Genomic DNA, 22995 nt, shown 5'->3' with positions numbered 1-22995 from the left:
AACTGGGCTTTGTCGTGATTAGACATCTCAGCGCTGCTGGCACTCTGCAGGATGTCCACAGGCAAGCCACAATTTGCCACCAGGAATGACTGACAGAAGATTCCCATTTAGAATACATGAAAATTTAAAAAGAAAATTAAACCATAAATGACGAATGTCCAGTAAAAAGTGCGTGAAATGACTTGAATAGAAACTTTGTCAAAGAAGGTGAGTGTCTAGGGAGCACGTGTGGCTAGGGAGCACACATAGTGAGGGAGCACGTGTGGCTAGGAAGCACACAGGGCTAGTGAGCACCTATGGCTAGTGAGCACACGTGGCTAGTGAGCATGCATGGCTAGGGAGCACATGTGTCTAGGGAACATACTTGGCTAGGGAGCACGTGTGGCTAGTGAGCACACACAGCAAGCACACACATGGTTAGCGAGCACACATATAAAAAGGAGGCCTCAGCAGCTCACAGGCTGGAAGGCACAATGTGGACGTCCCAACTGCTTCAGAGTCTGTGAGGCTCCTTCAGTTATGTCAGATAATGAGGGAATCATCATGGCAGGCAGGCATGCACACACATACTCACACATGCACACACACACACACACACACACACACACACACATGTTGGGAGAGTGTCTATGGGAAGGCAGGAAGGCAGAGACAAAGTAAGACTTGGGCCTAAATACCCACTCCCAGAGCACAACTCACTCACCCAGTAAGGCCAGAACCAAACCCATCTGAGGACAGGGCTCCCAGCGACCTAACTATGTCCCACTTACCCTACCTCTAACAGTCTGTCGACTCTCACACTGCCTCTGAGGCCAGGACCCAGACACACAGACCTTCTGAACAAGCATTAACTGTATCTAAGCATAGCAGCACATGAATAAGTGTCTGACATCATTCGATCGGGAAACAGGAAGTCTAATTCCAGTGGACACTGGCAAGGCCTTGGCTGAGGTGAGAACACTTGACCCTGGATGTGGGGCAGGGTGTGGAAGAACTAATGTTAATGTTACTGGTTGGAGTGTGAAGCGGTATGACAGCCTAGCAAGGCTGGGCATTCTCTTCAAAGTTAAAAATACATATATCCTGTAACCCAGAAACTTTAATCCTAGCTATTAACCTCAGAGAAATAAAAACACGTTTCCATAATAAATTCTCGAATAAGAACATTCACGACATTCTAAAAGTGGGTCAAGCATGGTGCAACGTTACGTGACTGTCACCTTAGCACTTAGAGGGCAGAGAGGGGGGAGTTGAGAGTTCAAGGGGTTTCATGGTAAGTTCCAGGCTAGCCTTGGCTACACAACAAAACCTTATCTCCAAAAATCAAGGGGCTGGGGAAGTAATTCAGTAATAGAGCAATTGCCAAGGCTTTGTGTTCGAACCCGAGCACAATAAATAAAAACAATAAAAGCTCCCCCTAAGTCAACAACAAAATGAAAAAGCAAGTCAGTGAACTTAAACTCGTTGGGCATACAACAGTGTCCCCGGGGCAGATGGTAGAGTATTTAGGAGGCGCAGTGCCCTTGGAGAATGCCAAGCACAGGAATGAATGGAGCTGGAGTTTTAAAAGCTGCATAATTAAGTTACCCATAAGGAAGGATAAAACAGGAAACATAAATGTGTGGTGGCAGAAATCAAATCAAGGCTGATTCTTGGGGTGAGGGGATACTGGGAAGTGTGAAGACTTTCCTGGGTGTAAGATGTCTGTCCTGTGTTTTTCTATGTTCACCAAAACCAAACAGAGGATTGGAGACATAGGTCGGTGTCTGTGCCTGGCCTGGTATATGCAAGGCCACGTGCCCCATCTCCAGCACTGCAAAAGCAAGTATGCAGACAAAACCTCTGCATCCATCTTACGTAAATCCCTGTAATAAAAATGGGGTGCAAAGGCCATTTATCTTTACCAGTCTTCAAATCTCAGGTAGCAAATGTAATGGTATAGCATTTAAGATAAGTCAATGATGAAACATTATCTTTTTTAAAAGGTTTGTTTATTTTATGTGTATTAGTGTCAACCTACATCTATGTACATGCATGCACCATGTGTATGCAGTACCTGTGGAGGCCAGAAGATGATGACAGATCTCCTAGAGCTGGAGTGACAGGTGGTTGGGAATTGCCGTGTGGGTGCTGGGAACTGAATCCCAGTCTTCTGCAAGAACACCAATGCTCTTAACTGCTAAGCCATCTCTCTATTCCCCAAATTATCTTACAGTGGTGTATGTGTGGGGTGCCACGATACATCTATTGGAGGAAACCAAACAAACCATTCAGCAGGTGCCGTGGGCTCCTAATCTGTGGTGTAGTAGCACCTGCTCTTGAGCGCACACCAGGTCCTTAAGCGTTAAGTCTTCAAGGGAAGCCACTGGGCAAGAGAGATATGGGCCATCCCTGTCCTGGGCCCTGGAGTAGCTTTCTTAGCGATGTCCAGAGAAGACAAGCACCATTGTTGTCTATTTTCTGTGTCTGAAACTGGAGCCTACAGAACAATCGTCAGCAGACTTCAAAAGCTGGGCTTTGTCTTGGTTATCTCTCGTAGAAGCCCAGCCTAGCTTTCCCCTGGTCTGTGACATCAAAGACTCTTTCATTGCACAACCATCTGCCACACGCTGTCCAACAGGCCCCCTCTGGAAGGTTTGCAAGGGATCAGACCAGATGATGAGTCAGTTTTTCTCTGGTCTCTCTGACCCATCCTCTCTCCTCCTGGCTTGGCCCAGAGGGTCCTTGGATATGGTGGCCTGAGGTCTCTGGCTTGTCTGGATTTGGGTCTGGCTTCTCTCTGCTGTGCTGAGACTTGGATCTAAACTCCCAGCCTGCCTGTTGGAGCTACAACAACAGACGAGGCCTGGGAAGGGAGGGGCTATGTGTTTATATTTTGGGGAGCTGGGGGGGTCACCAATGGTAATTTTTATTGTCTGCAGAACAAATCTGCACGCCTTTCTCAAACCGGCAGTGCATGACCAGTAATAATCAGCCTGGATTCTGGTCTTCCACTTGTCTGTCTTTTTACCGGTGTGTCCTATTTGTCACTCTGAGGTTTTAGATCAGAACCCGTTTCTATTTGTTCTGCTTTCCTTGCGTCCCTTGGAAAACGTTGCATCCTAAAACGGTATTAAAAAAAGTATGTATGTATGTATATATGTATTATATATATATATATATATATATATATATATATATATATATATATATATATATATATATAAATGAGGACAGTAGATGAATCAAATGGTAGACAAAAATGGAGTGCTCCCTAATTCGTAGCTCCTTCCTGGTGCTCCTGAGGTGCCTTCCAGCTGTCATGTTTCCCCACACATGTGTAGACACGAAACTTAAGACAAGTTTGGATTCTGGAGTCTGGGCTTGTGGATGGAGCTGAAGACCCTAGCTTTTTTGTAAGACTTCTACTGTTTTGGTTTTTTTTTTTTTCTTCACTTTCATTTTTTTTAAATGTAACGAGGTCCAAAGTTTACGTCCGTTTAGCTGACCTTCTCGGTGGTAAGAGCTATTTTATAAGGCGGCCGAAGGAGTGAACGTCATCAGCGGGGCTGGGTAATGTAAAGTATTTATGAATGGGTGGGCAGGACCCAACCTGGGGGTGTAAAACGCGGGGCTGCGCTCAGCCAGAGCTGCTGCTGATCCAAGCCTTCTTTGCAGTAAAACATAACTCACGCTGCTGTTAGCCCTTAAAACAGGAAATAATATACCCATTTAACTCAATCACAATTTATATTACATGTGCATATTTCTAAACAAATGATGTAGAGGGGAGAGCTTGGTAGCAATAATATTTATGAATTACACTTTTAGTTAGCAAAGGAAATGTGTGACCTCTTACATTTGGTTTGACATTTGAATTTGGTGTTCAGTGTATTTGACAGACATGATGGATATTCATTAGCTCCGTGTATAAACAGGAAATGCTTCCTTGGTGAACAGCTATTAATGAAGGGCACCCCAAACCCGAAGGCTTGGCTGCTTATTCAGTTCTAGGCTGTGACATTTAATTTCTCTCTAAAAAAAAAGGAAGCAAAAGCAAAAGCAAGCCTTTAATTTTGTAGATGGTTGTAGATGGCAGACCTGAGCAACACAGAGGCCATGCTCGCTCAGAATCTAGGAAGGGCAGATGAGCTGTAGCAGGCAAGGCGGCTGCTGGAGGGGCACGGAACGGCCTGGCCGCAGACAGCCCCCACGTAGACCTGCAGTGGCCTGCCTCCATTTTCAGGTCAGATAACCTATAGGAATTAGAACAAGACTCTAAGCCCACACTTAACCCTGACCCACAGTGGGGATTAAAGCGGTCCCTGCAAACAGCAATCAGCACAGATTTGCAGACGGTTGAGGGCAGTGGTTTGGATTTTGCATTTTTTTTTTAACTCTAACTTGGCCCCGAGCAAGTATCACACAGAAGTTAGAACCAGGAGTATGTGATTTCTCTCCAGAAAAAGGGCCCCGGAGCTAGCTGCCCATCACAGGCCTGACCTGTCCCCAGCAGGCTCTGAGCTAAGGCGCTTAGAGTGGAGTTAAAAGTCGGTTAGGGACCCAGAAAGTGAAGCCAGCAGTCCCTTCATCCACAGTTCAGGTCTTCAGAGAGGGAAAGTAGCATTTTTATTGTTGGAGGTCAAAGTTTAAATTTAGTTTATATCGGATTACCCAAATACGCTTTTGTTGAAGTTGGAGTCTCCTGTGCAGAGGGAGTGGGGCTGTAATAAAATTGAACAGGGTGAGAAATAACCCCATTACAGACGAACTCTTCACTCTGACCCCAACGTTTAAGAGCTATAACCATCCTGCAGGGAGGAGCAGGGAGGGAACCCCACAGAACACCCTGTCAACCCCACTCTTCCCTATCCTGGCCCTCCACAGCCCTGCCAGGTCTTATAGTGCTTAAACTAGGTATTTATGAATTAACTTGATTTTTGCTTGTTATGCTAAAAGTTAAATACCGCCAGAGCACAGCTTTGCCTAATCCCTCCCCCAGCCCCCACGTACACTGCTCACCCGGACCCTGGCTGGTAAGGGGTATTCACTGAAAGTCTATGGGACAAATGTAGGGTCTTCAGTTCTCTTGACCAGAAAGCACAGAGTTCGTAAAACCAAGGGATTTGACGCTAAGAAAAGAAGTCAGGCTTTTTCTTCAGGCTCTGAGAATCTCTGCAGAAGCAGCAGCTATGGTGATTTCAGGGCTCTGGGGGACAAGGTAGATGGTAGGGCAGTTGTGAGACCGCGAAGCAGGTCACACACACACCTGCTTTGTAGGGGCTGAACTAAGTTAGGTATGTAGCTACAGTAAGGGTTGGGTTGGAAGGGCCCTGATGTGTGTCTGCCAGGTCTTGGTGGTTCACACATCCTGATGTGTGTCTGTGAGGTCTGCTGTGCACACATCCTTTTAGAACACGGACTCTGTGTAGACTGGGCAGAGGAAAGCGAATCCTTGTAGGTATGTACTGAAAGTGGACTGGAGAAGCGACACGAGTCTCGGGAGTTCTTGTGGAGCCACACCAAGAACACCTGTCTGCTTCCTCAACGGGAAGGACCATGGTGAGGGTTAGGAGAGGGGACTGAAAGGCAAGGTGTGGCTTTACCGTGCTCACGAAGTCTGGAACGTGAGCCTTATGAAGGCTTGTCTGCGCTCGAGACATACAGAGTGCTACCTTTTTGACTACGGCAGGGTCTTCTGCTCACTTAGCATCCACAACTGAGTCATCCTCCCAGCCACGCCCCCATCCTTGATTAAAATTTTTATTTATTTTCATTTGTTTACATTTCAAGTGTTATCCCTTTACCTGGTTCCCCACCTCCTGGAAACCCTCTATCCCATCCTCCCTCCGCCTGCTTCTGTGAGAGTATTCCTCCATCCATGCACCCCTGCCTCCCCACCCTCCATTCCCCTACACTAGGACATCTATCAAGCCTTCATGGGACCAAGGACCTCTCCTCCCATTGATGCCTGACAAGGCCACCTCTGCTACATATGCAGCCAGAGCCATGTGTACTCCTTGGTTGGTCGCTTAGTCCCTGGGAGCTCTTGGAGGTCTGGTTGGTTGATATTGTTGTTCTTCCTATGGGGTTTCAAACCCCTTCAGCTCCTTCAGTCCTTTCCCTAACTCCCCCATTGGGGGACCCCGCACTCAGTCCAATGGTTGGCTTCAAGCATCCACCTTTGTATTTTGTCAGGCTCTGGCAGGGCCTCTCAGGAGACAGCCATACCAGGCTGCTTTCAGTTCTTCAACAGAGGAATGGATACAGAAAATGTGGTACATTTACACAATGGGGTACTACTCAGCTATTAAAAACAACGAATCCATAAAATTCTTAGGCAAATGGATGGAACTAGAGAATATCGTTCTGAGTGAGGTAACCTAGTCACAAAAGAACACACATGGTATGCACTCACTGACAAGTGACTATTAGCCCAAAAGCCCGAATACCCAAGATACAATTCACAGACCACATAAAACTCAAGAAGAAGGAAGACCAAAGTGTGGGTGCTTCAGTACTTCTTAGAAAAGGGAAACAAAATACTCACAGAAGCAATACGGAGACAAAGTGCAGAGCAGGGACTGAAGGACAGGCCATCCAGAGACTATCCCAGCTGGGGTTTCGTCCTAGAAACAGTCACCAAACCAAGACACTACAGCAGATGCTCTTTTTCTTTAATACTGCGCTCCAGCGCGTGGTCCTGTCTTGGCAGTGCCCTTTAACACAGCATCACAGGATGAGAGGAGGATGGACTTTCTGAAGAAACCCTTCTTCATCAGCGGTGTGGCCAGGGTTCCGACCTTGTGACCATGGCAATGTTGCTGAAACATTGTGATACAAGAGAATGAGGACTTGCAGGGTGTGTTAAGGAGAGTGCGTTCTAATGCAGGAGTAATTCAAAGTGGGACAATCCACTGGTGTCATCTGGAGGTCCATATAAATCACCATCCATTTTTCTTTCCTGACAGCTGTATAATTTGTACCCAGTGGCACAAAGACTATAGTTTACACATCAATTAGTGGATATCACTTGAGTTTAATGTTTTCCCCTTGTATGGGGCATGTGCCTAAAATAGACAAACAATGCAGGGTATTTTTTATCTTTTCTTTATTGTCATAATGAAAATGTTATTAGATTGAATTTCATTTCATTATATGTAAAAATAAATAAAACCCTGTGGGGAGAATTTACCATTGGAAACTGCTATGCAGTGAAATCCAGGGTTAGAATCCGCCTTCCTATCCACACTTCTCTATAAGTTTTGGGTTTCCAAACAAACTAACTTTACAGTGAGAAAAATAAAAATACAGGCAAGATCTCATCCTTGCTGGGCACACAGTCCCATTAGGAGCGTGGAACATTTTCAGTTAAAGCCTCCATTTCCCCCACGTACTTCAATATATGTGGGCTGAGCAGGGCCGGCTCTGATGTGACCTCTGGCCTTGGCTGAGAGCTGGGCAGGAGGAGCTGCAAATGGTTTTAGAACTCATGGAATGAGGCCCACTGGTTATCAAGGCCACAGTGGGTCAGGCATGGCCCGAGGACCTCAGGCTGTTACGGAGTTCTGCTCTGCTGGCTGCCCTCACGTCCCTCGGAATCTAAGAAGTGCATGACAACTCTAAGGGGCCTCCAGCCCTCGCTGGGCAGCATCTCTGGCACTCACAGCAATAGTGCTTGATCTCTTTCATGTATTGCTCCTGGAGCAGGTTAATGATTCAGTCACCACCCTAGGAAAGAACTTAGACACATAGATTGCCAGCATTGACACCACCCTTCGAAAACACTTGGAAAAACAAATTGTTAGTGAAGCTAGGTTAGGATATTTCTGCTACTGGCTCTGATGTAGAAAATCTTAGGGAACAATTTGAAGTTCAGAGAGGCACACTTTTAAATAGCTAAACTAGGGACCCTTTAAGGTCTGGGAACAAGAACAATGGCATTGCTGGCTCACGTGACCCTCACTGGACTGGTGATGATTGATTTCTTGTACCCATTTTTGCCTACAGCTTCTTGATATGATTTAATAAGAATTACTGATGAGTAGATATGTAATCTGGGGGTTTAAAATACATATGATTGATTTTTATTTAAAAGTTTAGATTTGTGATTCTTTTAAGATTCTTATGAGACTACTTTTGAAGATAAATAATAAAATAATTAACCCTATCTTTGTAACTGCAAATTGCTGCCTACCAATAAGAAAACCACCTTGCTTGCTTACACTCTGCTAATCTATAACAAGTTGCTTAGTTACAAATGCACGTGGGTCTTGGGAATAATTTTTTTAACCTGAACTATGTAATTTCTTGTAAAGGTATTGGGGAACACACTGTTTTTCATAATCATTTACTAGAAGAAAACTAAAATGTAATAACATTGTAATTTTATATTGCTTGAAAGATTTTGAAGAGATTTATAGGCAATGGGAGAAAAACTAAAGTTGTTAGAACTTTGTTCCATCTATCAAATATGTATGTATGAGTATATGTATGCATGTATGCATGTATATATTATGTATGTACTAAATATATATGTAAATCTTGTATGGGTATGTGTTGGAACTTATTCCATCCACCCACCAGGTATGTGTATGTGTGTATATATATGTTTATATATATATATATTTATATGTGTGTGTGTGTGTGTGTGTGTGTGATTTGCTTGGAGCCTGCTTGCTGGAGCTTTTTTCCATCCATTCTATATGTGAATGTATATGTGTCTGTTTTTCTATAGATCTACATCTATGCATGTATGTACATATGTATTTGTCTATATGAAGTTACTGGAGTCTACCTTTTGCTTCATACGATACTTCATTCATGTATATACATGAATTTTCTCTTTCCTCTTCTTTCTCCCCAGCCCCTAAGAGTTGAAAGAGTTCAGAGCTTTTTCGCTGCCCACAGGGAGTGCCAGCCCCAGTGAATCAAGCTCTGTTCCCCCAGAGAAAAGTCAGCGGAGTAATTTCTCTAACTCCTGGCTGCCACAGGCAGCAGACCCTGTTGGTCACTGTCTAGACCAACCTGTCAGCCCCTCTTAGTGCTGACCCCAGCGGCTGCTCTCAGCACTAACCCAGAGCACCTCACTACCCCTCGGCTTACACCCTGCTTGTCAAAACTGGCTTTTGGCAGGGCCTTGGAGTTCCTCTTTCCTCCTTACCTCGGCTCTTGTGTCGTTGCCTGGGGGGTGGGGGGGGGAGTAATATCCATTGGCATAGGCTTTCTGTCTTTTTCTGACCTCTTGACCAGTCATGGCTTCACACCGTTCGTATCTTTAAGGATCTCTCTATTCAGGTGTCTCTCAGTCCAAGTCTTTTCAGCATTGACACTTTGCTCTCTTCCATCTTTAATCAGATCAAAAGCAGACATACTTGGTGGAGCACCAGTGGAGGGCGAGGGGAAGTGGGAGGCGAGGGTGAGGAGAAGGTGGGCATCCTATAGCCACAGATGTTGAAGAACCTCCACAGACTCTGTTGTCCCTGCAAGGTCACCATCTTGGTGTCACCATCAGGGTCACCACCCTGAGCTCTAAGGGCTGCAAGTTCTTCAGTAAGGCCCTCTCACCAGCCATCATCTTTGGAGGAGGCTTGTTTCGAGACAAGTTTGGGAAGGACGTGTGCCTCGTTTGTGGCATTCTCAAAGCAAGGGAGGTCTGAGCCTTACCTTGCCCTGAGTCTTACTGAGCTCTCTTCTTCTATGAATACCCATCAGCAAAAAAAAGAAAGGCCACCATGTCCTCTGCTGGGTAGGGGGACTCCATTCTGTCACATGGCTGGTAAACTGGACACTACATCAGACATAAGTTACCAAGTTTCCTTATGGTACTTCAAGAAGAGTCATGTGGCTTTCCAGACCAGAGTACCGACTGCATGCCACCCCTCCCCACACACACTGAAACACCACCCCCACGAGGCACTGGACCCAGCCCAGTGTTTTCTAGTCTCCCCAACCTGCAGTTCACGTGGTCCATGCATCTGTGGCATCTGTGGTCCGTAGAGCACACTCTGCTGATCAGTAGCCCCCACCCTCCCCCGCCTCTCCGGGATTTTATCCTTACTGGATGCCACCAGCTACATTTTTATCCCTTCTTAGCCATCACTGAGAGCTCTTTGCCCCCACCTCGGAGCTCATCTGTTTCAGTGCTATCACTCTGCCATTTCCCTGGCTACCAGTGGCAGTCTGTATATTTTCATTGCCGACGATGTCCCTTTGCTCTTTTAAACCGCCTCTCTGCACCTCTTGTCTGTTTCTTCTGATTTTTTTCCTTTGCGATTTTCTTTTCTTTGCACAGATCTTTTACTGCAGCAGAGTATGAAACCCTTAACATACACGTGGCAAGTATTTTTCTTCCATATCTTATTTAATCATGTGTGTGAACAGAGATGGCTTCTTAAAAATTTAGGACCAATTAAAATTTAACATATTGCAACCCTTTTCTTTTTAAGGACTTCTTTTTTGTGTGATTAAGAGGGTGCCCCCCACTTATATACATATTTGCTTAATTTTCCCCGATGTTCAAATTGTAAAAAATTGTTATATTTGTATACTATAAATATATAAATATAATAATTATATCATTTTATAATTATTTTACACAGCATGCAAGAGGGCCTAGTTTTATTTACTAGAAGGAACCCTTTTCCCACTGGTTGCCCGTGTTACACATGGCTAGGTCCCTGGGCCTGGCTCTCAGAGTGTTCCCTGTGAGATGGGAGGCAGAGCCACTGTTCCAACACGATAGGTGTCAGCAACGTGAGTCCTGGTCCCTGCCGGCTTAGTGTCTAAGCATCTTTTGCTGTTTACTGGGGAAGGAGAAGTCTTTGATCACATATGCTCAATTTAGGCCTTTCCTAAGTTCTCAAAGCAGCAAATATCTTTTAGCTTACACACACACACACACACACACACACCAAGCTAAGAACCAAATTCGAGTTTTGATGACTGTAGTCGACATCCTAAATCAGTGTCCTAAAGGAGGCCCACAGAGCCCTCCTTGAGAGGCCCTTTTCAGACGTTTTTATGGCCGTGAGCTGATCCCTAGCAAACCCTGGCTTATATAGAAATGCTGACATAGAACTTGCTATGGTGACTCAGTGGGGCTGTTGGTGCCAATAGGGCATAATTCTGATTTAGTGAATTCAGTTTCTGTTGGGACAGGGGGTCCCACGTTCTTCCCTGGGGTGACTGTGGAACGTCTTCACTAAGATCTGAGCAAGTTAGGGGTCTGGGCTGGGGGGAGGGCCTGCCTCAGAACAGCTGGGTCACAGTGAGTGACAACCAAGGTGAGCTTTTCACCCAGGATTGCAAGAGCCCTGGAAACAAATAAATATTTCTGTCTCCCAAAAGTGAGCCCAAAAGGCATCTTAATTCTATTCTGCATAACTGAGGAGAAAAGCTAAAGGTGACTTAATCCTCCTGCCTCCTTGTCCGCATTTCTGTGCTTACAGTTTTGTCCAGGGATGCTGTTAGAGGTAGGGGGAGGAGGAGGGGGGGGAGGGGAGGGGGGTCTGGAGGAGCTTCTCCCTGTATTCACGAATCAGGCAAAACTGGACTCCAGGGCTTCTGTGAGCAGCACGGTGAGTGTGGCAGACACCTTGGGGTGCTACTGCCTGTGTGTGAGGCAGGACAATGAGTGTGGCAGACACCTTGGGGTGCTACTGCCTGTGATCAGTATATTCAGCATCTAGAGAGGGGTAGATGTGTCACAGGACTGGACTGGGGTTGGCAGGAGATGACCAGCTCTTGGTTTGTACTTCACTTCAGCCAAAGCCCTGGGAAGGGCCTAATGCCTTCTCTCCTTAGTCTTGACATCTTGTCTTAGGGTGGGGATAGACTCTGACTTCAAAAGTTAAAGGTAAATTATTTCTTAATGTAAACTCATTTCTACCATCTTCAATGTACTGTTCAGTGGGATTAAGCACATTTGTGTGAAAACATGTATGGGTATGCAGTCAGAATTTCCAACACCAGAACCTTCTCATCTTCCCAACAGAGCCCCATGTCTGCTAAATAGTAGCTGCCCACTCTTTTGGGACAGACTCTCTGTCACTATAGGTGAGGGGTCTGGAGGCTAAGCCCCGATGGTCTCTGGATGGCCGGAAGTTAGACGCTGTGATCAACTGGACCCGTACCAAGCGTCTGACTAGGGCCTGAGCCAGGCTGCTCGGCTCCAGAGCACGTGCTCATAACCTCCTGTGTGTTTATTGATAAGCTTGAGGGCTCCCGCACTGACCCCCAGGCCAACAGGGTCGCCCCGGGAGCACCAAACACTGCTCTGAACTCAGCCACAGCAGCCAGACCGGCCCCACCTAATTTGAGGCCTTTGAAGTCAGTGATGTCAAAACCAGGCAGCTGTGTCTTTTACCAGCTTTTATGAGGCCTATCAGGGTGATGGAAGCACTTAGAGAAGCAGCAGATAAAGGAACGGCTGGACCCGCCTTGATAAGGTGGCCTGGGATGGGGTGACACTGAACCCCAGGTCTGCGGTTTCTGTGTGGGAGTGGGCGGGATTTCTGGCAGACTGGAGAAGCTATGAAGACAGGCTGGCGGCCCTGGGATTTAGTGGTTTAGCTTTGTGGAAATCTCCAACTTCAAGGACTTCCCTGTGATGACTGAGCTTCGCCGGGCTAATTAGAATCGAGCTCGGGCGAGCTCTGGGAAGAGGGGAGAGTGAGCGTGGGTGGCGAGGGGTGCCCAAGAGCTGTTGTCACTCCTGACAGACAGGTGAGGCCCACTGGTGACCGGCAGGAGAGAAAGGTGCTTGGGCAGGGTGGGGGGTGGAGGGCGAGCCACCATCATGATTCCCCTTCTCAGCGGTCAAGTGGGTACGGGAGCAGTGACCGAACTGAGCTGCCCTTGAGTTCCCTGTCTTATTATAGCCAAGGAAGGTTAACTAAGTGATCTAAGTCAGACAGAGTGTGTGTTTGAGCTCATGTCTGCATAAGGCCAGGGAAATGCCTGTCTGCACTCTGAAGAACCTGAAGTGTGTTTAAGGCACTGGGGACAGAGCTTGGATGGCTGGCTCTGTCAAGAAGCTGAATAACAAGGCCTGACCATCCTGTTGTGGCAAACCCAACAGGAACAAAGACTGGTCTGGCAGAGGGGAACCCAAGAACCAGGGACTGGAATGGAGTTGAGAGCTGGGGGCAGGGTAGGTTCCACACTGCCACACGTATGTAAAGACTGTGTGCTGGCCATACGAGCTCAGCGGATCTGTTAGGGTTAAAATCCTGGCTCTGCTGTTTTGCTCTCCAATGGCTTTTTTGGGCCTGTCTGTGGAGACAGTAACAGTGTGCATGGCATACAGCTGTGTTGGGAAACAGATGAATGAATTCTTCATGGCGGTGTGTTCAGGACTGAGCAGAATGTCTCCCAGGGTTCATAGACTTTCTCCCATGTGACTGGGCTGATTCTAGTGGGAAGAGGTTTACCTGGAGAGGGGCACTCTGCTCCCGACACCCAGCACTGGCACATTTGAGAAATAGGTTGTTCAAACTGAAAAGGAAAAAGAAGAAGCAGAAAACCATTGTGATGAAGTAAATCTTGGATTGAAGCAGCTTTGAAGCAGGACCGTGCATGAGTCTCGATGACATGCGGGTCTCCCTGTAGCCACCTGACCACCTTCAAAGTACCCAACAAACATCTGTAATTTTTAACCTTTAAAGATGACTTTCAGGACCAGTCTCAAATTCTGATAATTCATCTCAACTGTCAACGTGATAAAACCTAGAGTCGGGGGAGATGAGCCACTGGGCATTGCCTCCAGGGGGATGACCTTGATTAGGTTAACTGTACTGGGAAGACCCTCCACTGTGGATAGCACCATTCCCTGGGATCTAGTCAGATGAACTTAAGCATTCCATTCCTTGTTTTCTGCTTTGTGATTGTGAATGCAAATGGCCAGTCAGTTCAGGCTCCAGCCGCCCAAATTGAGCTCCCCCCCTTACCCCCAGTCCCGGTGCTAAGATGAATGGACTTTGAACTGTGAGCCAACCCAAGCCCTTCCTTTCTTAAAATTGCTTTTAACATACCAACAAGTAAAGTAACTGATGATAAATACATCGGTTTAGATGGTCCCAGCAAGAACTAGAGCCCTGTGTGCTTTGATCAACTAGAATCGATAGATTTTGTCTGAGCTGGCCAGTGAGTCAGGGAACCTTGTCTTCCCAGAGCTAGAAAAATAGACATCTGGTTGTGTGTTCTTGATTCCTCTTTAGAATCATAACGCATGATCCACAGTAGGAGAGCCAAACGTACCCCAGTACTGAGCGCAGGTACCTGGGAAGAGGGATTGGGTTAGCCTGGGGTAAGTTTGCTTAAGACAAGCCCAGTAAGCAGGTGAGCAGGCCTACAGGTCCAAAGAGTTATCTGGAGATTTCACATGCAATGTGTACTTCACGTACGCTGCCTCTTCAGGAGGGGGAGGGTCTCCTGCCAGGGCTGGAGGCAGTGAAGTGGGAGTCTTCAGACCAAGCAGCTTGTGCAGTGGAGCGACCTTCCTGAAGGCTCCAGGAGCCTCGTCGGAGGTTTCGAGGCTGTCATCTGCACTTCAGCTCCTCTTCCTTTTAGCATTTTTATGTTGGATTTTATTTGAAAAATAAAAGTTACCTTTATACCTAAAGAGTCTAATAGTTCAAAAAAGTGACCTCTCCTCCCCTCTGTGTGTGTGTCTATCTCTGTCTTTCTCTGTGTGTGTGTCTGTCTCTGTCACACACACACACACTGACATACACTCACACTGCATATCTTCTGCCTTTCTCCCCCTTCTGGCTTCCCAGAGGCACCTACTTTAGTAATTTAGCCTTTTAAATATTCCCCCCCACCCCACCTGTATCTATAACACACGTGTGCATTTGTCTATCTGAGCTTCTCATTGTCACACTGTCTATTGACGTCTCACTAGGGGAGACAGAGTTAGAATTAGCTGCTGCTCTTCTCTGCCTGTCAACACCACACTTCCCGTCTCATCCCCAGATCCTATAGCATCCATCTTACCAGGTCAGCACAGAGGTCTGCAATTACATCGAGCTGATCTTCCAAACCCTTCCCAGTGGAGTTATAGTGACGTCCTTTCCTGACCCACATTTCCTCCCAGGAGGTAGACTTTTTCAGCTGTGTTTGTTTAGATTATTTACGTGTGTTACAAATTCAACACCAAACACTCAGGAGACTCAAATTCATTTCAAGATTATATTTACAGTCTTTGTTCTACCAGTTCTTAGGAGGAAGGCTTCCCTCCTAAGACCTTCTCAATCTGGCTGATGTTCCTAGATCCTGCCTCAGCTGTCTGGAGATCATTCTTTATAGAGATTGCTTGACATTCTGGTGGCTGGGAGTCTGGGATGGAGACTCCAGTGTGAGCCGTCTGAGGTGAGGCCTCTTGATGCGTGGAGATACCACATGCTGCCACTGTGTTCTGCTGTGGCCTTGCTCTGTGCTCATGTAGGCAGACCACTTCTGTGGTTACTTTCTCCTCTGAGGAGATAAACTTTATCTCAGAGAGATGCTTCTTCACAGCGTCCTTTCATCTTGACCACCCCCTCTGAAGGCTCTATCTCCACATATAATCCTATTCAGGGTTAGCTCTTTGATACATTTTGGGAAGGAATGTGACACAGTTAATTCCGCAAGAGTATGCTATGTTACTCATACGTAGTCTTTCTGATCTGTTCTGGTTTTTTTCTACCTTCAGCTGGGTTTGGTGATCCCCCAATTTTTTCTTCTGATTCTCTAGAACGTACTCTCCATGCCTCCTGCAGTGGTGATCTTAGGGAGGAGGATGGTGGATGACGGTTGTCGTCAGCAGTCTACAGCAACCTTCTTCGCTGTAGATGCACACAGCAGAGACACTGCAGGTGGTGACCCCCGATTTGTCAACCTCCATTACTGTTGGTTTGGACTTAGTTTTACAGATCTGCTTTGTCTGTTACCAACTGTCCAGCTTCTAGTGCTCTTGCCGTTGAATTCTCTCCATCCCTGTGGCCTGCGGTTGGGCAGTGTCTTTGGATGGAGTGGGGTTTTGTGCATGTTTGCTCATTCTCTGTCTACCTGGAGGCTGATAGCCCCTTCCCTGAGACCCATAACTCCCTTCAGCTAGGGGTTCCACAGAATGCCCCACCCCAAGGGGTGTGTCTGCTCGGTCTCTGGGGACATTGGTCTGCTCCCATTTGACCACAAGATGGGCAGCTCACCCAATATCTGTCACAAGGACACTTAGTGAACTCCAACAATGGTTTATGCTTGAAGGTGAACAAAGAATTGAACTCAGGACCTCTGGAAAAGCAGTCAGTGCTCTTAACCACTGAGCCATTTTTTCAGCCCTAGAAGTACATTTAAAAAGAAAACACACACACACACACACACATACACACACACACACACAGTTGAATTGACCCTCCACTAATCAGAATTTCATTTGAAACTTGGATGTTCAAGCATTCTAATGAATGGAGATTTAATATGAGCTAAGATCTTGTGGGCTCCGTTGGTGCTTCCCAGCTGAGCAAATCTGCACCCACAACCCCCTCTATGCAGGATTTAACTTCATGGTATCTTTTTTTTCCAAAAAGAAAGAAGGTATTTTTTAAGTACCTGCAGTGTAGCAGGTAGTATTCTATTTAGAATCAGGAATAGGCAATACTTCCTCTATACCAAGTCCTCATTACAAACCTCCAGGACACAGAGGCTGATGTAGATATATAACTAGCACGTGGAAGAAGGCAGCTTAGAATGGAGGCAAAATGCCATCTTTCTAAAAACCTCCTCTCAAAAGATGGCTAATGATCTGGCACAGGGCGGGCACTCGGCCATGTTTGTGCAGCAGTTACTGTAATGGGGCCAGTGGTACACACCGGAGACCGTAGAAGACTGATAAGGTCACTCTAAAAGAAGATGTCCTGGAAGGGACTGCTGTTTCAAATCTGACTACAATTCTGTCCACATCATGTCGGCTCTTCCCTGCCACAGTTTTATTGGCTTTTTCACACCCATACTTCCATCTCCACGTGGCAGCCAGCATGAAAGTTTTTCTTTTGAATTTTAGGTCAAGTTTATCAACATGTGTACTCTTAAGTGTGAAACCTGATGAATCTTAAGGAAAACATACACCCAGAACCAACCCTGCCACCAAACACAAGCAGGTCCATGTCCACCGGAAGTTGCCTTGACCACTGGAAGTTGCCTTGACCACCAGAAGTTGCCTCAACTGCCGGAAGTTGTTTTGAGCCTTCTTCCTTACCCTCTAGGAGCCAGTAACTATTTTTATTTTTTCCATCGTGGTTTATTGTGTTTTCGAGTGTTCAGTTTCATTTCTCCCGTATCTACACCAGTCATTTCAGCACCATTAAAAATGACCTCACAATGTTTCCTTGAAAATAAGGCTTTGTTCTCCTAAATGGGTTGGTTTGACTTTTTTACCAAAACCTGTCTGTGTGAGTGTACTTCTGGATCATGCACTCTGGTCTGCTCCTGTATTCGATGATCTTCTAGTTAGTGCTGAACCATCCTGGTTATTAAAGCTTTAAAATAAATCTTCAAACAAGCTAGTGCCATTCTCTAAATATGTTGGCAGTATTGCGTCTTTAGTACAGTAATAAATACTTACGGTGGACAACGTGATGACTTGGTATGTTTATTCATGGTAAAGAGTCAGCACGCTACCTCCCTCCCTCTCTCCCTCCCCCCCTCTCTTTTCTCTCTCTCTCATTCTGCCTCTCTCTGTCTCTGTCTCTGTCTCTCTCACATACAGACACACATACATATCACAGGTCACATTGTAGTCTCGTTTCTCTCTCACTCACTCTCTCTCTCTCTCTCTCTCTCTCACACACACACATACACATATCACAGGTCACATCATAGTCTCTTTATCCAGTCATTTTTTGATGGATATTTAGCTTTTTTCCATTCTATGCTTATTGTAATATTGCAGTAACCACGGGACTGTTAATTGGGGGCTCTATCATTCCTGTGCTACTGTTAATGACCTGAAGAATCCCCCACAGTGTTCTCCACAGCAGCTGCTCTCATGTTTGTCCCCACCAAGAGTAGATGAGGGTTCCTTTTCCTCTAAGCCTCTGCCAACTCTAGTTACCACCTCTCTGCTATGAGAACCTCCCTATCTGGCGTAAGGCGCCATCTCATCACGCTTTGCTTTCTCATCGCCATGACGATCAGTGATGCTGAGCACCTTTTCATTTGGGTCTTTGGCTTATTCGGGGTTGGTTTTTGTGATATACGAAGAGTCTGCTTTGATTCTCTCACATGTAAGTACCTCCTCTCCCCATCATCCCTCATGGGGGAGAAAAGACATCCCATACTGTTCCTTTTTGGTATCACCAGTTTGGGTGCCAAAAATTAGTTATGGATATGTTTGGGTTATTTCTGGCGTCTGGTCTCCTGGCATCTGTGGCTGGTTGGTGTCAGTCATGCTGTTAATGGTCTCAGTCCCAGATTGCCATCTCTGCAGTACACCTTGAAACCAGAATATGTGGTGCCTCCTACTTTGTTTCTGTTTCTCAAAATTGTTTTGGCTACTCGGGGTCTTTTATAGTCCCATGCAAACTTAGAATTTTTGTTGCTATTCCTATGAAGAATATCAAAGTAAGCTTGGTAGGTACCACTGTGAATGTATATATTGCTTTTGGCTGTGTGGACATTTAAACAATGTTCTAACATATGAGTATGGTTTTTGTGATATGAGTCTTTCTCTTTAGATATGCATTCTTCAGTTGCTTCTATCAGAAGTGCACAGTTCCCAGTGTGTAGCTCTTTGGCCTTTTTGGCTACCTTTATTAAAATATTCTTTTCGGTTCTGAAGCTTTTGAAAGTAGACAGCCTCCCCCCATCCCTACCTCCATGCTGCCCTGTTTCCTTTAGGTAGTTCTGATGAACAGAGCTGGAACTAATTTGAAGATTTTGATGCTTTAAGTACAGAGCTTTGCTGAATTCACTTATTCTCATACCTTTGTGCATCTTTGGGGTCGTGGTGTCTACAAGTAGCGACAGTTTTGTTTCTTCCCCGTTGATATGCCTTCCACTCTTTTTTTTCATCCTATTACTCCTCCTGACATGGTCATGCTACAGTGGACAGAAGAGGCCTGAACACCACTCTTGTCTTTTGCCCACTCTTAAGAGTTCAAGCAGTCTTCTCCATGACTATGGTGTTCACCTCAAGCTCTGTCATGAAGGGCCTTTATTGTGGTGAGGAAATTTCCTTCCATGTCTAAATCCTGTTAAGAATGACAAAACCGAGTGAATGGCCAGGTGTGTCTTGTTTTTTATTCCTTAATGCAACATATCACATCTGTTGGGTTGCACGTGTGAAGCATGCTTGCAGGCTAGGGGGACATTGCACTTGGTTATCATGAACCCTCTTTCTAATGTGTTAGTATGTTTGCTTTGCTTGTATTTGTTGGAAAGTTTGTACATCTGTGTTCACTGCAGACACTGATCTATAGTTTTCTCTCCCTGTGGTATCTTTGGTCTGGCTTTGGTATTGAAGTGATAGTAGCCTCATCATTTTTTAGACATGTTCTAAAATTTTATGTAGGTTTTGCCTATGTGTATGTACATACATGCAGTGCCTGCTGAGGCCAGAAGAGGCCATTGGAGTCCCCAGAACTGGAACTGGATGGAATGTTTACTGTTTGTGCTTGTGAACATGGGCGGAATGCCTGTTGTGTTGTTGTGAACGTGGATGGAATATGTACTGTGTGTGCTTGTGACCATGCATGGATATGTACTGTGTGCTTGTGAATACGCATGGATATGTACTGTGTGCTTATGAACATGCATGTATATGTACTGTGCATGCTTGTGAACATGCATGGGTATGTACTGTGTGCTTGTGAACACGCATGGATATGTACTGTGTGCTTGTGACCATGCATGGATATGTACTGTGTGCTTGTGACCATGCATGGATATGTACCGTGTGCTTGTGAACACGCATGGATATGTACTGTGTGCTTGTGAACATGCATGGATATGTACTGTGCATGCTTGTGAACATGCATGGATATGTACTGTGTGCTTGTGAACATGCATGGATATGTACTGTGTGTGCTTGTGACCATGCATGGACTGCCTGTTTGGTCTTCATATTTATATTTGGACTATTCACATCCTTTGAATTTTCAGATAATATAATCAGTTTGCTCATTTCCACAAAAGTGCTTGCTAGTATTATAATTGGCACTGGCTCAGTTTGAAGGGAACAGTGTCTTAGGGTTTTACTGCTGTGAACAGACACCATGACCAAGGCAACTCTTATAAAGGAAAGCATTTAATTGGGGCTGGCTTACAGTCCATTATCATCATGGCAGGAAGCATGGCGGTATCCAGGTGGACATGGAGCTGGAGAGGGCTCTGAGAGTTCCTCATCTAGATTCACAGGCAGCAGCAGGAGACTGTGCCACAATGGGTGTAGCTTACACAGAGACTTCAAAGCCTGCCCCTTCAGTGACACGCTTCCTCCTGCAAAGCCACACCTTCTAATAGCACCACTCCCTGTGGGCCAAGCTTTCAAACACAGGAGTCTATGGAGGCCATTCGTACTCAAACCGCCACACCCAGGTCTTACAACACATTTATGTGGTAGAACTCTCTGCCTGTCTAAGACTTCTTTAGTTTCTGTCATCATTACATTCTAATTTTCTGTTTAGAGGCCTTTCACATCTTTTGCTAGGTATCTTGTGTCTTAAGTTGAAGTAACTTGTATTGTTTTTCCTGCTCAGTGTTTATCCTGGTAAAATACACAGAACATAAAGTATTCTGTTTTAAGTGTCATCTTCAATTGCTTGATATCAGGATGCAACAGCAGAACAGATTTTTGCATTTTGATTTTTATTCTGTGATGGAAAATTTCCCTTCTTAGTGCTAGGAGTAGAGGGTGGGGTTTTTGGGGGGAGTGTATTTGATATAATTTACCATATAAACAGTTTCGTCTCAGAGCAGAGAGAGACAATTCACATCTTGCTTGCTAGCCTTCACTATAAAGTCCCTCCAAAATGGAGCTAGTGAGAGTTTATCATTTTTATTGAGAGAAAAGCTTTCATTGATCAGCTATTAAACACAGCATCAGCGCCATTAACTACCATCTTCTGCACGTGTCTATGGTAGTAGGCAGTAAAGTAACTCACAGAGATCTAAATTCCTGTTTTCCACGCTGCCGTATGAGCTCTTCCCTTCGCTAGCAGGCTGACTTCCTGTCCTGCCTCAGTGACCAGAACACAGCAAAGGCGATGGGGTGTCAATATCAAATTAAAACTCGGTTTACTAAAACATCGGGACTTCTATCGTGGGGCGCAGGCCCTCTTGCTAGCTTGCTGTGTAGGAAGCCAGTCTCTGCATTGTGAGCCGGCCACATTGCAAACACCCGACAGAAGGCTCCTGCGGACAGTCAGTGGACTAGAGAGACCCTGAGCTCAGGAGCTTACAAGGACCTAAACCCAGATGACATCATGGAGTGACTCAGAAGGGCAGTCACTGCTTCTTTAATCTTCAGAGGGGATTGGCAGCCACCTCCACTCACTGCTGCCCTGACGCTTGAGCCTCGACCCCCACTGAAGTCACACCCAGATGCCTGACAGGAAATGGTGGCAGCGATGTTTGCTCCTTGTCTCTTTTCTTTCCAGATGTGTTATATAGATTTTTTTTTCATGACAACTGGCATTGAATCTCATCAATATGAATCCAGTTGCTACTGTGTATTCTGTTGATATGATAAGTTATATAGATTTTCATGTAAACTTCACGTGGCCTTATTGGCCTTTTTATATATTATTGTGTTCCACTTGCTAATATTTTAAAGCACTTTTACATGTGTTTTTATTGTGGCAAATACTGGTCTGTGGTTTTCATTTTATTATTCAGATATAGTTCATATACCATAAAATTTACCACCTTCTAAATCACGTACAAATCCGTGGCTTTTAGTGTATTTGCAAGGCTGTGAACCCCGTCACTGCTCTCTGACTCTAGAACCTTTTCCTCTGGCCCCAAAGAAGCCTTAGACCTGTGAGCACCCACTGCCCGCTCCTCTCTCCTGGAGCCTCTGGAAACCAGAGCTGTCCCCCTCCCCCAGTGGCTTCTTATCCTGAACATGCAGTGTAAACAGAGTCCTGAGTCATGGCTCACTTTGACCTAATTTCTTTTATTTAGCATACTCTTTTATGATCTATCCATATTTAAATCATGGAACAAAAATGCATATAACTATTCCTTTTTTCTTTCCCCTTTTTTAATAGATTTATTTATTTATTATCTGTAAGTACACTGTAGCTGTCTTTAGACACTCCAGAAGAGGGAGTCAGATCTTCTTATGGTTGTGAGCCATCATGTGGTTGCTGGAATTTGAACTCAGGACCCCCAGCAGAGCAGTCACTGTTCTTAACCACTGAGCCATCTCTCCAGCCCCTCCTTGTCCCTTTTTATGGCTGTGTACTATTCTGGTGCAAATCTGTTGCATTTTGCTTATCCATTCATAGCTATGCACATTTATGTGGTTCCCTGGCTCTTTTTTTAATTTTTGCTGATCTGAATATTCATGAGCAAGTCATGAATATGTTTTCATTTCTCCTAGGCTATACCTGGGAGTAGAATTTTCGGATTGTGCAGTGATTTCATGTTTAAGTTTCTTAGCAGCTACTGAATTTTTCACACAGGGGTGGGGGTGGGGGTGACTGTTTACATTCCACCAGTAATGTATGCGGGATCCTCTGTGCCTGCACCCCCCCTTAGCCCCACTTTCATCTGCCTTTTCATTGTATCCATCTCAGTGGGACTAAGAAGCTCCCCGGAGCTGTGTAGGGTCTTTTGTTTGTTTATTTTAGTTTGATGTTCTTTTGCCCTTGCTTTTGAGATCCTATCCAAAGAAATCATGCTGACCACTGCTTAGGAACTTCTGCCTGAGTCTTCTTTCCAGCTGTTTTCATGATCTCGGGTTTTGTACTGAAGTCCAATCCCCTTGGAGTTGGTATTGATAGCTGGTGTGCACGATCTTCTTCTGCATGT

At 45.5% G+C, this 22995-nt stretch overlaps 1 long non-coding RNA gene across 3 annotated transcripts in view; it reads left to right on the top strand.

Moving 5' to 3' along the window:
• Positions 1-22995, top strand: part of LOC127664404 (uncharacterized) — a 257385-nt gene that overhangs the window by 187616 nt on the left and 46774 nt on the right. The gene's annotated exons all lie outside the window — the stretch shown is intronic.

The sequence above is a fragment of the Apodemus sylvaticus genome, chromosome 14 (assembly GCF_947179515.1).
Source record: "Apodemus sylvaticus chromosome 14, mApoSyl1.1, whole genome shotgun sequence".
NCBI lineage: Eukaryota > Metazoa > Chordata > Mammalia > Rodentia > Muridae > Apodemus > Apodemus sylvaticus.
Note: the sequence above shows the minus strand (reverse complement) of the source record. Positions and strands in the feature narration are given on the sequence as shown.